The sequence below is a fragment of the Peromyscus eremicus genome, chromosome 7 (assembly GCF_949786415.1).
Source record: "Peromyscus eremicus chromosome 7, PerEre_H2_v1, whole genome shotgun sequence".
Taxonomy (NCBI): Eukaryota; Metazoa; Chordata; class Mammalia; order Rodentia; family Cricetidae; genus Peromyscus; species Peromyscus eremicus.
In genome coordinates, this window is record NC_081422.1 from 81,032,049 (window position 1) to 81,046,134 (window position 14,086).

Consider the following 14,086-nt stretch of genomic DNA (forward strand, 5'->3'; position numbering starts at 1 on the left):
TCTGTTGTAAATTGGATGTGTATAGCTGTAAGGGTTTGTGTCTGGGACTTTGTTCCAGCCCATTGGCCTGTGAGTCTGTTTTTGTGCTAGTAGCATACTGTGCTTGTCACTCTAGTGCTGTGGTGTAGTGTTAAGTCAGGTATTGAGGTGCTCTTGGCTATTTGGGTGTGATGGTTTGAATGAGAACTGTCTCCTGGAGCCTCCGGTGTTTGGTTCCCAGTTGGTGGCACTGTTTGGGGAGGTTTAGGAGGTGTGGCCTTGATAGAGGAAGTAGGTCACTGGTGGTGGTGACTTTGAGAGGATATAGCTTCACTCTAGTTCATTCTCTGCTTTGTGCTTGTGGTTGAGGTTGAACTCTGCTTCCTACGGCAGCTGTCATGCCTCCCCACCGTGCTGGACTCCAGCCCTCTGGAACGATAAGCCAGAACAAACCTCTTCCATAACTTGCTTCTGGGTGTGGTGTTATAACAGCAACAGAAAAGTAACCAATACATTGGGTATCTGTTGTACCTTATGGATTTAGGGTTGTTTTGTCTATTTCTGTGAAGACTGTCATTGGAATGTTTGATTTTTTTTTTAAATACATTTTCGTTTTAATTTACTGCTGCTACCAGAAAAAAAAAATCACCAGCAGCTTAATGACTTTAAACTGCATGCTTGTGTTCAGGGTGGTGCTGGGTGACTCACTGGGCCCTCTGCAGAAGCCCAGTGAGGATTGTGAGCCAGGGTGGGCTCTTCTCCAGAGGCTCCGAGGACATTTGTTCTCCCAGCCTCCTCCAAGTACTAACATGTGAGCAGAGCATCTGTCCCCTGGTCTGCAGGGCACCTGCTCCTTCCTTGCAGCATCAGTAGGACTGCCCTCATTTACTTCATGGCCAGTCTGCTTCTAGAAGGTGCAGACATTCCTCCCACTCTCCACATGTCCCACTTCCAGCACTGCTGGATTGTGTCCTTCTCAGACACTGAAGCTCTAAATTCTTCCTGCCACAGCTCTCGTGACCCAGCCAGCAAAGACCCATTGCTTTAAATGAGCTCTTGTATTTAGAACAGACCTACCCAGATGCACAAGGTGGCCTCCCTACTTTGGAGATCTGTAGTCTTTTCTGCTATTTAACCAAAGGTTGCATGCATTAGGGTGTCTGAGTCTTTTGGAGCCATCCTGTCCACCGGCTTATAAAGAAGCATATTTGTCTACAATAAGAGGGTTAGATTTTATGTAGCTATCACTACGGGCCCTTACACACATACTCAAGTTCCTTATACAGGACAACTACTCTCTTCTCTGTGGTCTGCCCTCTCAAGCCTAGACAAGCATGTCCCAAACCAACTCAGTGTCCAGACTGTTGACATCTACAGATCTCCTTGACACACGAACCAAACTGTGTGCTTCACACTGTTTGAAATTGTTGCTGATGGTTTATAAAAGGAAGTGAAATCCCACCCAGTCCAGTCTCATTGGCTTGTAGCTTCAGTTTATGGTGCTGTCATTTTCACCTGTGGCAGACCTCAAACCAGAATATGAGAGTGATTATCTAAAATGCAAAATGTCTTTGTTTCTTGATTAGAATTCCTTTAAACTTTTCAGTTGGGGTGGGGTCTCGTGTTGTATATGTGTGTGTCAGCACATCTGACAGGTGGGTACATTTACAAGTGCATGTGGTGACCAGAAGTGGACTTTGGGTATCTTCCTCTATCACTCACCACCGTAGTTTTGTTTTTGTTGAGCCAAAGTCTGTGTGTGAACCTGGGATCCTTTGCTTTCACTGACTGCTAGCAAGCCTGCAGGTACATCTGCCTCCACTTTCCCAACACTGACGTGACCAACATGCCCCTACACCCAGATTTTACATCAGTGTTAGTCAGCTGAGTGCAGACCCTCGCACTTGCACTACAAGCACTTTATTGGTTGAGGCATCTCCCGAATCCCTTAAAATTCCTTTCTGCTATCCATTCCCGAACATGGAATGGAGGCTCTAGCTTGAGTCCAGCATTACCCACAAAGCCAAATGGCAGAAACAACCCAAATATTCATCTGTGGATGTATTGATAAAGAAAGTGATAATATACATACAATGAAACATATTTGGCCCATAGAATGGAATATTGGATACGCCTTAAAACATGCTGAATGCAGGAAAAATCCAGCTTTTATAATTGCCACATTTATGATTTTTTTTACATGAAATCTCTAGGAAGGGATATCTATAAAGATAGAAGGGGGTTTTGATCATTTATGGAGTGGAAGAATGGAAGATGGAAGGTATGGGTTTGTTTTTGTCTATAACTTAAGTTTTTTGAAGTTGATGTATTTGTGAATATGTGCTCAATTTAAGTAGACACATTGTATGGTATGAGAAGTATATCTCAAAAAGGAATGGTTTTAGGTAGTTTAAGACTAAACTAGAAAGAAAATAAGAATGAACAAACCTCAAACTTCATTAAAGTGAAAGGACACAAGTCTTCAAAATAAGACTTAAAAGGTCAAAGAAGGTACAGTAAACACTGAAGACAGTGAGAGGTGTCTACCAGGGCTTGATGGTCATCATTTAAAGGAAAGAATAACCGAACTGGTTTACCCCAGCGATCAGATCGGTGAGTACCCTAACTGTCATCACAGAGCTTTTTTCTCCAGTGACTGATGGAAGCAAATGCAGAGATCCACAGCCAAACACCAGGCAGAGCTCCAGGAATCCAATCGAGGAGAGAGAAGAGGGATTCTATGAGCAAGGGCATCAGGATCATGATGGGGAAACCTGCAGAGACGACCAAACCAAACTAGTGGGAACTCATGAAGGTTGGATCAATGGCTGTGGAGCCTGCATGGGACTGGACTAGGCCCTCTGCATGGTGAGACAGTTGTGTAGCTTGATCTGCTTGGGGGGGGGGGCCCTGGCGGTAGGATCAGAATCCATCCCTGGTGCATGAGCAGGCTTTTTGGAGCCCACTACCTATGATGGGACACCTGGTGCAGCCTTGAGGCAGGAGGAGGGGCTGGGACTTGCCTCTACTGGATGTGCCTCCCCATGGGAGGCCTTGCCTTCTTGTGGGGGGTGGGTTGGGAGGGAGGGCTGGGGGCGGGAGGAGGGAAGAGGGGGATCTTTGGTGTGTAAAATGAATGAAAAAATTTTCTTAATAAAAAAAGGAAAGAATAAGTACTAAAAACTATATACTGCAAGAAAAAACTTCCTTAAATGAACAGCAGGAATACTGAAATGAACATAAGTAGAATGATTGAAACTCAAAAAGCTTTCATCATCTAGAAAAATAAAAATAAACCTTAAAGCTCATGACTTGAGGCAAAAGAAATGGGATCATTGTTGGGCTCTTCAGTAGCCTTGCTGTGTGTGGTAAAGTGCTGCAGACCTGGGGCTCCATGGAAGAAGAACTTTCACCTAGCATGGACCAGACCTTGCTTGGCTTTGATCCCCAGCACTACATACCCACACAGGAAAACAGCAGCAGAAAACAGCTTTTGAAAAAAGGAAATGCATCCTTAAGAGCCACGGGAAAATGCTTACTTTTTAGTGGAAAAGCTAAGTGGGTACAACCTGAAGAAGCTGTTTCCAGAAGCCTCCCCTAAGGGATCTACCAAAGGACAGGATTGGACAAAGACTAAGGCATTTGTATACAGCCCGTGGGGTGCCTTAACCCTGTGGAACTGAGACTAGATTAGGTTAAAGAAGACAGACTCCAGACACGTGCTCGGACGGGAGGGTAACGTAAGATGAGCTTGGGGCCAGGGCAAGTTGATCAGTTGGTAGAGTGCCTGCCTGGCAGGTGTAAGCCCCTGTGTTCCATTCCCAGCTGCAATGAAACAACATGCATGGTGACACCTGCATGTAATCTCAGGGCACAGGAGCTGGAGGCAGGAGCATCAAAGTCATCCTTTACTACATAGAAAGGTCAAAGCCAGACATCTCATTCTGTCAAACAAAGTAATAATGCCTTTAAAAAGAAACCCCCGTCCCTGTGGTAGTTGTTCCAATATTGTGATTTTTGAGGATATTGAATAAAGCAAACTGGGTTTTTTGTTTTGTTTTGTTTTTTAACGTCTTTTAGTCCTCAGCCTTTCTCATCTAAATACCTTTGTAGTGAAGTGGATTAAAACTAGTTCTGCCCATTAAATTATTGTTTGACTTTGAGAGTTTTTATTAAAAATCTAAGAAGACTGTAAGCAAGGGTCCACAGTACTGCTTCATTCAAGCTTTATTTGGCTGTGCACTCACGCACTCGTGTGCTTACAAGCATGCAGATGCATGCATGGAGCTCAGAGGACAATTTGCAGGACTCTGTTCTCCACTTCGAACATGTGGGTCTGGGGTTGAACTCAGGTTTGGTGGCAAGTGCCTTTACCCACAGAGATAACTCCGTAGCCTGAGACTGGTTCTTAGGGGCAACCACATCCTTACCTAAGGATTGTTAACTCCCCAAATAAGTGTCTACAAACCAAGGGGAGATAATCAGGACAAGAGTTTCTGTAGCACAGGGCTCCCTAAGAGAGGCTCTGTAGGGCAGGGTAGAGTGTCCTGGCTTCCAGAGCACATGCCTTCAGCTTTACCAGTGTCAGAGGCCTGGGGGAAAATGTTTAAAAACAATCTATGCTAAGTGGAGCATGCTGGTACACATCTGTAATTCTTGCTCTGGGAGGCCCATGAGTGCAAAGCCATCTTGGAATACACAGTGAGTTTTCGGCCAGCTTGGGCTACACAGACCTTGCCTAAGGTGTTGATGCTGATGATCTGTGCTGAACTAAATAAGACCAAAGTGTTTAGTTGGTTTTAATGTCAACTGGATACAATTAGAATCACCCTCACCAGCACTGATTGCCCTAACTGATGCCCGAGACCCACCCAAATGTGGGCCACAACTTTCAGCAGTCCATCTTGGCCCTCCTCTTCATGCTGAGTTGATTTGCCCTGTTGCTGCAATGAGCCAGAAAGTCAGAACCAGTATGTCCAGGCTCGGGAGCAGTGGCTGTCCAGGAACCTTCCAGGTTTTCAGTGCCAAACTGAGAGTGTCCATGCACCCAATCTTGTGGACTGAGAAATTGCCAGGCTTGGCCTCCTCTGCAGTGCCAGACAGCTGCTGTGGGACAATGCCAACTTCAAGGAACAAGCAGCTACTGGGTTATTGGCCTCTCAGGTATAACTCAGCTGTTGTTATTTTAACGTAAACTGACTTAGTAGGTTCTTTATGGTGTGTGTTTGGTTCTGTTTCTCTAAAGAACCTCTAATATATCAAGTAAATTCTGGAAATGGGATCAGGAGACATGAGCATGGATCTCCAGGTGTTAATCTGAGAAAGAGTTAGACCAGTTTTCAACCAAGAACAGGTGACGGCAGTTCGTGTACTGCGTAAGGAATGAGCCATGATAGTTCATGTACTGTGTCTGTCCCTAAGTACCAGTCTGGGCCAGCTGTTTCCCTTTCAAGAATAAGTAAACTTTTAAAATCCCATATAGGATTTATTCAGAAGTAGTGTCAAGACAGACTCCTCTACCCACCGGTTCTTGAGGCCAGCTCTGCTAAATTACTTAGTTTGAAAATCACCTGTGTAACCTCCCATTGTCTTAAGGCATTACTCTCTTAACTACAAGTATGCTGCTCTCTAAACACGCTACTCCCGGCCCTCCTCAAAGTCACTGGGATGGATCAATGCTGGGCACTTGCCAGGGTGAGTCACACACCCTCACCCCTGCTCCCTGATCAGATTATTGACCTCTCATGCGCACTCTGTCTCCGTGAGACTCAGCCCTAACCAGTGCCCACACCATGGGAATAAGCACTCCAGAGGGCTGACGTGTTTCATACTCCAGTGTCCCGACTCTGGCTTGGGTCACCAGGAGAAAGAAAGTGTTCTTTCTCTCTGTTAGTTTAACCGTACAAAAGAGAAGCCGTCCGGGGAGTGTGGCAGGGACAAGGGTGACAGGTTAGCAGGGAGATGAGAGATGCACTCTAACAGCTACCCTCACAGGAGGCTGTGCAGAAACTGAGTCCTCTCTTCGATGGCAGATGGCACACTGTACCCTTTTCCTCACGGTCTTGCTTTGAGAAACTGCACTTACTCATCATCCGTGTTTATCTAGCTCTTGAAGACGGCGCTATGAGCCCATACTTGAACTTTCCAGCTGCATAACATGAGAGCCCGTTATTTAGAGAGAAATAGAAGCAAAAGCTACAGATGTCCCTGCCCCCAGGGTTGGGACATAAAAAGAACTTCAGCAAATTAAGCCACAGAGTAATACACAGGTGCAAAAAGAGTGTGTGTGCATGCACACAGGTGTGGCCTGTTTTACACCCTTACATTGTAGCCCAGGTTACCTTCAACTGCTCCATCTTCCTGTCTTTGCCTCCTGAGCTCTGAGATTACAGATGTGAATCACACTAGGAAAGTGTATTTTCTCAAGAACCAGAAGTTCCATAACAAATTTATTTCAGTTATCTGTGACCTAAATTGAAGTTGCTAACATGGTTCTTGGTAGCCTTGTGGCTTTAATACAGTTTTCTAGTAATCAAATAAAATAAATTCAAATCCATAGTCTAGGTTATGGTGATATTTTATTTGCGGACCCCAATAAATCTTATCTGAAGATCAGAGGAAAAAGCCAGCCACTATATTAAACATAGAGGTCAGGCAGTGGTAGCACACGCCTTTAATCCTAGCATTCGGGAGGCAAAGATCCATCTGGATCTCTGTGAGTTCAAGGCCACACCAGGAACAGAGCCAGGCGTGGTGGCACATGCCTTAAATTCCAACACTAGTTAACCATAGAGGTCTGGAGGTCTGTACAGACAGACAGGAAGTGATAGAGCTGGGCAGAAAGGAAGTGGTGTAGCTGGACAGAGAGGAAGTAAGAGGGCAAGGACTGAAAGGATATAGCCGTGAGTATACAGGAAGTAGGTCTCTCTGGAGGCTGAGGAGTTGGTGAGGTGAGGTTGGCTGTGGCTTGTCCTATTCCTCTGATCTCAGTTTCCACCCCTATATCTGGCTCCAGGTTTTTATTAATAAGACCGTTTAGCGATTCATCTTACATTAGGTCATTAAGCTGCCTGTGCCTGCACATAGCTTATGCACATACCCATGTAGTCATGAACAAACTCAGAAAATAGCAAGCCATAAATTCTAACCATTGATCTCAAGTAATGTCTCATAATTTTAATATTATATGAACCAAAATACCAAACTTCACAAATACACCAATGATTTTTGTGAACTTTTAAGATTTTTTTGAATTTTTGTGAATTTGTATTCATTTTTGTGAATATAAATTCATATTCCAAATATTCCTTAAACTTTTAATAAGGACATGTTAGAGTGGTTAAATTTGATGGAGGCAGCTGGCTAGGGACACAAACAGGACCCTGACAGTCAGACACTTGCAGTTGGGGTTCAGTGAAATATAGGAAACTCAGTAGAAGTTATGACTGTCAGCATGGAAGTATATACACACCCTGCAGCTTTGTGTGTGCTTGGCTGTGCAGGAAGAGGAATAAACCGTGTCAGTGTTGTGGTACATTTCTGTCTTTTATTTTGGAGTAACTGGGGGCTTAGAGGTAAGCCTGAGAAAGAGCTGGCGACTTGGTCCCTATCGCAGAGTTATGCTCCGATTCCAGATCTTGTCATTGGCCATGTTAGTCCATGGTGATTAGACATTGAGGGGGTGTGTTTACGATCATGTCTTCAGAGGCAGCCTGTGTGGACCCCTTTACAAGACTTTTCCTCCCATTTAGAACATGCTGAGAAGAGCAGTTATTTGTGCTTCACAATGGCTGTTTAAATGAGTGCACAGAAATCTGAATTTTTCAGTGAAGAGCATTCAGGTGTTTGTTATAATCAAGACTCCCCCACTTTCTGAGCAAGTTAATTTTTTATTATACAGAAGCTTCAGCAAGCAATTTGAAGACTTGTCTTGAGAAAAAAAATCAGAAAATCCCAGCACAGCATCTGGGCTTGTTTGCACTGTTACATTTCATGTTTTATTAATATATACACTTACGTTTTAAAACCTAGAATGTATTATCCCGAGCTCCATGTGAGGTGAGACCTCTGCACACAATAGTTAGAAGCTGCAGGGTCCAGGGCAGAGGTAAAGAAGAATCCCAAACAGAGCCCCCTGCACTCATGGGTGTCGGGGGAAGCACACAGCCTGGGTACTAAAATGATATGAGCACACCAGCAATTAGGAAGAAAGCCAGGAGCTCTTCTGAACTGGGCTGGACTCAAGCCCTCATCATGTGCACAAGGTCTTGCCAAGATGTAGTGCAATGTTCTTGTGGGAGCAGTGTTCAGTCCAAAATGTTCCATTCTGGCTCCTCTTGTCTGTGAAATCTTTAATAATAATGGCTAGTATTTATGTAATACTTTTTGTTTAGGAAAACGGTTTTCAACAGCTCTTCAGCAAGCAGGCCCTGGGGAAGCAATTGTCTAACAAAACAGCTCAGATAGCCAAGTGCTGTAGTAGCCGGATGACATCCCCAGTCCACCACTGAGGGTCTTAATGTGGAGATATACTTGTGTGTGTGTGTGTGTGTGTGTGTGTGTATTTGTGTTTGTGTGGACACGGGGCTCTTCCTCTTTTAAGAAGCTAGTGCTCTAATAAGTAAAACATATAAAGATGAAATTGATCTAAATCTATTCCATACCAGTATTTTTTTATAAACTTAGGTGGGTACAAATATTACCATTAAATTGTTTTTAGCATTTGAATCATTTACTAATATAAGTTTTTCTCAATGTACATAAAAGTGGCCTGGATGTTACTTTTGTTCTTTTATCATCCTAACCTGATTTTGATACCAAAGTCATATCAGCCACATAGCATGTGTTTGGGGGTATGCAATTATTTATTTCTATTTATGATATAGTTCCTCCAACAGAGATCTACTCATTCCTTCAGTACCTAGGACATATCACCTAAATAACTTATTTTATCAATATTTTCCTGATGTTGAGAGCAGATTTTTTTTAACCTTGGTTAGTTTTCTGCTGTAGGATGTTCTGTATGGCAAATGTGTTGCTAATTAGTCAATAAATAAAACACTGATTGGCCATTGGCTAGGCAGGAAGTGTAGGCGGGACAAGGAGGAGAATAAAGCTGGGAAGTGGAAGGCTGAGTCAGAGACACACAGCCAGCTGCCATGATGACAAACAGCATGTGAAGATGCCGGTAAGCCACGAGCCATGTGGCAAGGTATAGATTAATGGAAATGGATTAATTTAAGCTGTAAGAACAGTAAGCAAGAAGCCTGCCACGGCCATACAGTTTGTAACCTATATAGGTCTCTGTGTTTACTTGGCTGGGTCTGAGCTGCTGCGGGACTGGCAGGTGAGAGAGATTTGCCCTGACCGTGGGCCAGGCAGGAAAACTCTAGCTACAGTTTTCTTTAATATTTTAAAGTCTATCTGGTTTTGCATGGTTCTGTGTATTCTACCCTTGAGTCATTTTGCTAACATATTATTTATTTAGAAAATGATTTGCTTCATGTCTCCTTTCTAATGGACTGGGGAAAACTACTCTAAGTATTTTATTATTTTTAAGGGCTGAGAATGTAACTCAGTGGTAGAGTGCTTGCCTACAAGGCAAAAGGACCTGGATTCAACCCCCAGAATGGCAGAAATACATGTGTACATGCACACCGAGCGACAGACAGACAGCCGTGTTGGTAACACTGTTGTGCCTGTTGGTTGACGGTTCAGCTGTAGTATTGCCCTCCCGCCCAGAATGGCAGAAATACATATGTACATGGACACCAAGCGAAGGACAGACAGCCGTGTTGGTAGCACTGTTGTGCCTGTTGTTTGACGTTTTGGTTGTAGTTTTGCCTCCACGCAGCTGAGGCCATTTTAACATGTTCCCTCTTCTCATCTGCATCGATCTCTTTCAAGCTTTAGCTATTTTAGTGTTTTTTGGAAGACTCGGGCTCTGGCTCTGTCAGTCCTTTTCAGTTTCACTCCCTTTTCTTTGTTTTTATTCTCTACTAACAGGCTGCTCCTCGGACACCTGTTCTCTGTGAGAAGCGTGGGAGGTGGAGGGAGAATGTGTAGTAGTTTTGAATTGAGATTAAGCTGAGAAAACCAGACTGCCATCTCCTCTGAGAAGCTGGACTCAAGCTGTTTTGTTCTTGCTACTGTTTTGTTCTTTTGAAATGTTTTTCATTTTCATTTATTTTTCTATCTATGTGTCTTTTGCCCGCATGCCTGTCTGTGCACTGTGCCCATTCGGTGCCCACAGAAGCCAGAAGAGGGCATCAGATCCCCTGGGACTTCATTTACAGGTGCTTGTGAGCTGCCATGTGGTTGCTGGGGATCAAACCTAGGTCCTCAGCAGTGTTAACTGCTGAACCATCTCTCCTATCCCTCAAGGAAAAGGTTTGCAGTTTTCCTTTGTGCTGTTTGGAAAGCCCTCCAAGCTATGTTCTGAGGCGGTGATTCTCAGCCTTCCTAATGCTGCAACTCTTTAATGCAGTTCCTCATGTTGTAGTGACCCCCCCAACCATAAAATGATTTTCATTGTTACTTCATAACTGTAATTTTGCTGCTGTTATGCATTGCAGTGTAAGTATTTTGGGGGGTAGACATTTGTTAAAGGGGTCGTCATGACCCATAGGTTGAGAACCACTGTTCTAAGGGTGTGTCTTAAGGGAACACTAATTCTTTATTGAGTAGCAAACGTCTATGCAACGTCAGAGGCAAGAGGGAAAGGATTTTCTGTTTCCTTTCAGGGCTGTGCTTTATTGTGAAGCTTGTGAAGGCCAACTCACAGCACAGCAGGTGAAGGAAAGGGAAGAAAACAGTGACGGCATCGTTTCCTTACAGGTCACTTTTGGAAGTTCATTTTGCTTCTGACGCCTCCCCTGACTAACAAGCCACTGTGTGTAGCAGTCATCTCACAAAATGAGATAAGGGTTTCCCCGTCTCCAGCATCTGCAAGCACAAATAGAATGGAAGTTTTTAGAAGCGTTTGTCTGTCTCTAGTGACCAGGCTCTGAGCTGATGTTCCTATCCCTGTGTAATGGAATCTATTTGTTTTAATCAAGAATATGGTCAATGGTGTATCAATACATGATACGTCTTACAAAATGTCTTTATGAAAGCCATCCCCATGTATAATGGATATATGATAATAACAATTCTATTTTAAAAGATGCTCCTGGGTCAACCAGGAACCAGGCACACAAATAAGTAGTGCAGTAGTTTGGGTGTATGAAAATAAATATTAGATATATACAAAGAGGGCTGTGGCAGGTAGAGCAGAACCTGCATTAAGCAGCTCTATCGAGACACCTGGAGGAAGAATCGAAGCTTGGGTTATGAGATAAATGGAAACCTTTTCAGAATGTGTCTGATTGGCTAAGGGAAGTTATGGCCAGAAGCGGAAGGAGGCTGATTAGGGCTGCTCTGTGAAGGCAGTGATGCCAGGCCCACCCACTCAGGAGCCAATGTGCTCATTTGCTAGAACACTCTGGGATGTGAGCAATGGGGCCAGGAGAGGACAAGGAGGAGTACCATGGTGAGTATGTTAATTGGATGTCAGTGGTGCTGTCCAGCATAGAGATGTGCAGCTAGCTCTCAGCTGTTACCTCCAAGCAAAACACCACCTCCCCGCTCAGGCAGACTTGTTGCAAGCAATAGCATCTGCTCTCTCTCTCTCCTTCCTAGCATCCCAACTGCTTGTGTTCAGAAAGCGGCCATTGGGAGATATTTCTCTCCCTATCTAGACAATTCCCTTGGCTGAAGGGTCGGGGTGCTGCAAAGCAGGGTGCCTACACATTCTACTGAAAGAATGTTCTATTTCAAAAGGAGCTTCCAAGCTCCTACCCTGGGGAGAGAAAAACCCTATGGTATGGCAAGACCAGCTCCCTCATCTTGTGATTCTGGGGCACAGTAGCTGTAGTGGCAGATGGGTGATGCTGTCACATAAGCACTTGGGAGCTAAAGGAAGCCTGGCTGCATCACACGTGGCCCCCACTAGTCCCCACGAGCTCCACTGTATTAGAGGTCCACACTCGATGAGCAGGTGACTAGACGCTAAGAGAAGCTGTATACACTTCTGGGTTCAGGCAAGGTTAGCAGTCAGATTTCGTAGCAGTTCTTTGACTCCTGAGTCCACACTTCTTCCCTGACCCATGACTGTGCCTCCTGAGTAACTGAGGGAACCCACCCCTTCACTTTGCAGTGTGGGAGTGAAGGAGATGAAGGAAAGGTGATCCTCTAAGGTCTGCTTCACGCACCAATGGGGTGCTCTCAGGAACAACCGCTTTTCAAATTAAAACATATCCTCATGCTGTTTGATGACTCTGAGAAGTTGTCCTGCTTCCCAGTCTCCGGGCTGTGACATTAAGGAGTGCTGGCAGCCTGTTCTGAGGGTGTCCTCACCGTGTTCTCACCCAGAAGGCAGAGAGTGCCTGTGAGAGCCATTCTCTCCTGTCAGATGGGAGCTTTAAAGGGAATAAGGTAACTATTCACAGGAGAGAGAGAGAGAGAGAGAGAGAGAGAGAGAGAGAGAGAGAGAGAGAGAGAGAGAGAGAGAGAGTTACTTTAGATTATGAGCATTAAAAAAAATTCTAATGGATTTAATGTTTGAGCTGACCTTTGTTAGAAGGTAGGATTTTGACAATCAGTGCTAGGGGCAAACTATGGAACCTGGAGAGGTCTGGTGAGCAATTTAGAACTGTGTATGAAGATAATATCCCCTTCTCCGCCCCCCTTCTCTCCTCCCTATCATACATACAGTCCTCCACTTATTGAATTCTTTTGGGTAACCTAAGTCAGACCCCAACTGCTTCCAAGGGCTTTGAGATTTAAAGCAGCCACATTCTATAGTACAACTTTGTTTTATATTTTGTAGACTTAAACAGTTGCTTTGGGGCGGGGGGCGGGGGTGGAGGCAACACATAGAATTAAGAGTGTCTTAATTTCTTCCCAGTGGTGCACTTTTCAGCAAGGGCATCAAAAGACTAGAAGCACAGGCTAGGATGGAGCTCAGTGGACACAATGCCTTTCAGCATGCACAAAGCCCTGAGCTCAACCCCAGTACAGCTGTTGACCCCAGCATGTGTGGTGTGGAAACAGGAAGATCAGATGTAGCAAGCTTTTCTGTTCCCCGCCAGCTCACAAATAATGATACAGAGACTTCTTATTAATTATGAAAGCTTGGTCTTAGCTTAGGCTTGCTCTCAACAAGCTCTTATAGCTTAAATGAACCCATTTATAATAATCTACGTTCTGCTATGTGATGTCACCTCATCTCCATACTGCCCATCCTGCTTCCTCCTAGTCAGGCTGGCTACTCTGCCTTCCTTCTTCCCAGGGTTCTCTCTCTGCCCAGAAGTCCCGCCCATATCTCTTGCCTAGCTATTGGCTGTTCAGCTTTTTATTACACCAATCACAGCAACACACATCTTCACACACTGTACGAATCACAATGTAAAGGTCCTCTTCAGTGACACAGCCAGTTGCATCCAGCCTGATACACAGGAGAATCTGTCTAAAAAATTAAGAAAAAAAAAAAAGAAATAATAGATTTGACAAAAGATTCACAGTGACCAAACGCAAGAATCTGCAAATGAGAATTCCACCCCCACCCCCCCGAAACTGGCACTAATTAGCACAAACACACTTGTATCTCTGCCCTGAGACTGAGACATCATGTGAGAATGAGATGGCATTTCAGAAGGAAGCAGTGATGTTACTGTGCCAGGATAACAGCAGGCTGGAGCCTGTGATGAGATGCTCACAACAGGGTTTGATGATAGGGAGAGGGGAAGAGTAGAGATGGCCGTTGTTTCTCTAAGGGTGATAGGTCAGGACTCTGAAGTTCAAACTCATCCTATGTCTCCCAGATGGCCCTCATCACACACACATACACCCACATACTCTCACTGAGGTCGTTTGAAAGAAAAAGACCCCCAAAGGGTGTGGCACTATTAGTAGGTGTGACCTTGTTGAAGTAGATGTCTTGGAGGAAATGTGTCACTATGGAGGCAGGCTTAGAGGTCTTATATATGCTCAAGATATGTAAGTGTTTCAGACCACTTCCTGTTGCCTGCAAGATGTAGAACTCTTAGCTACCTCTCCAGTACCATGT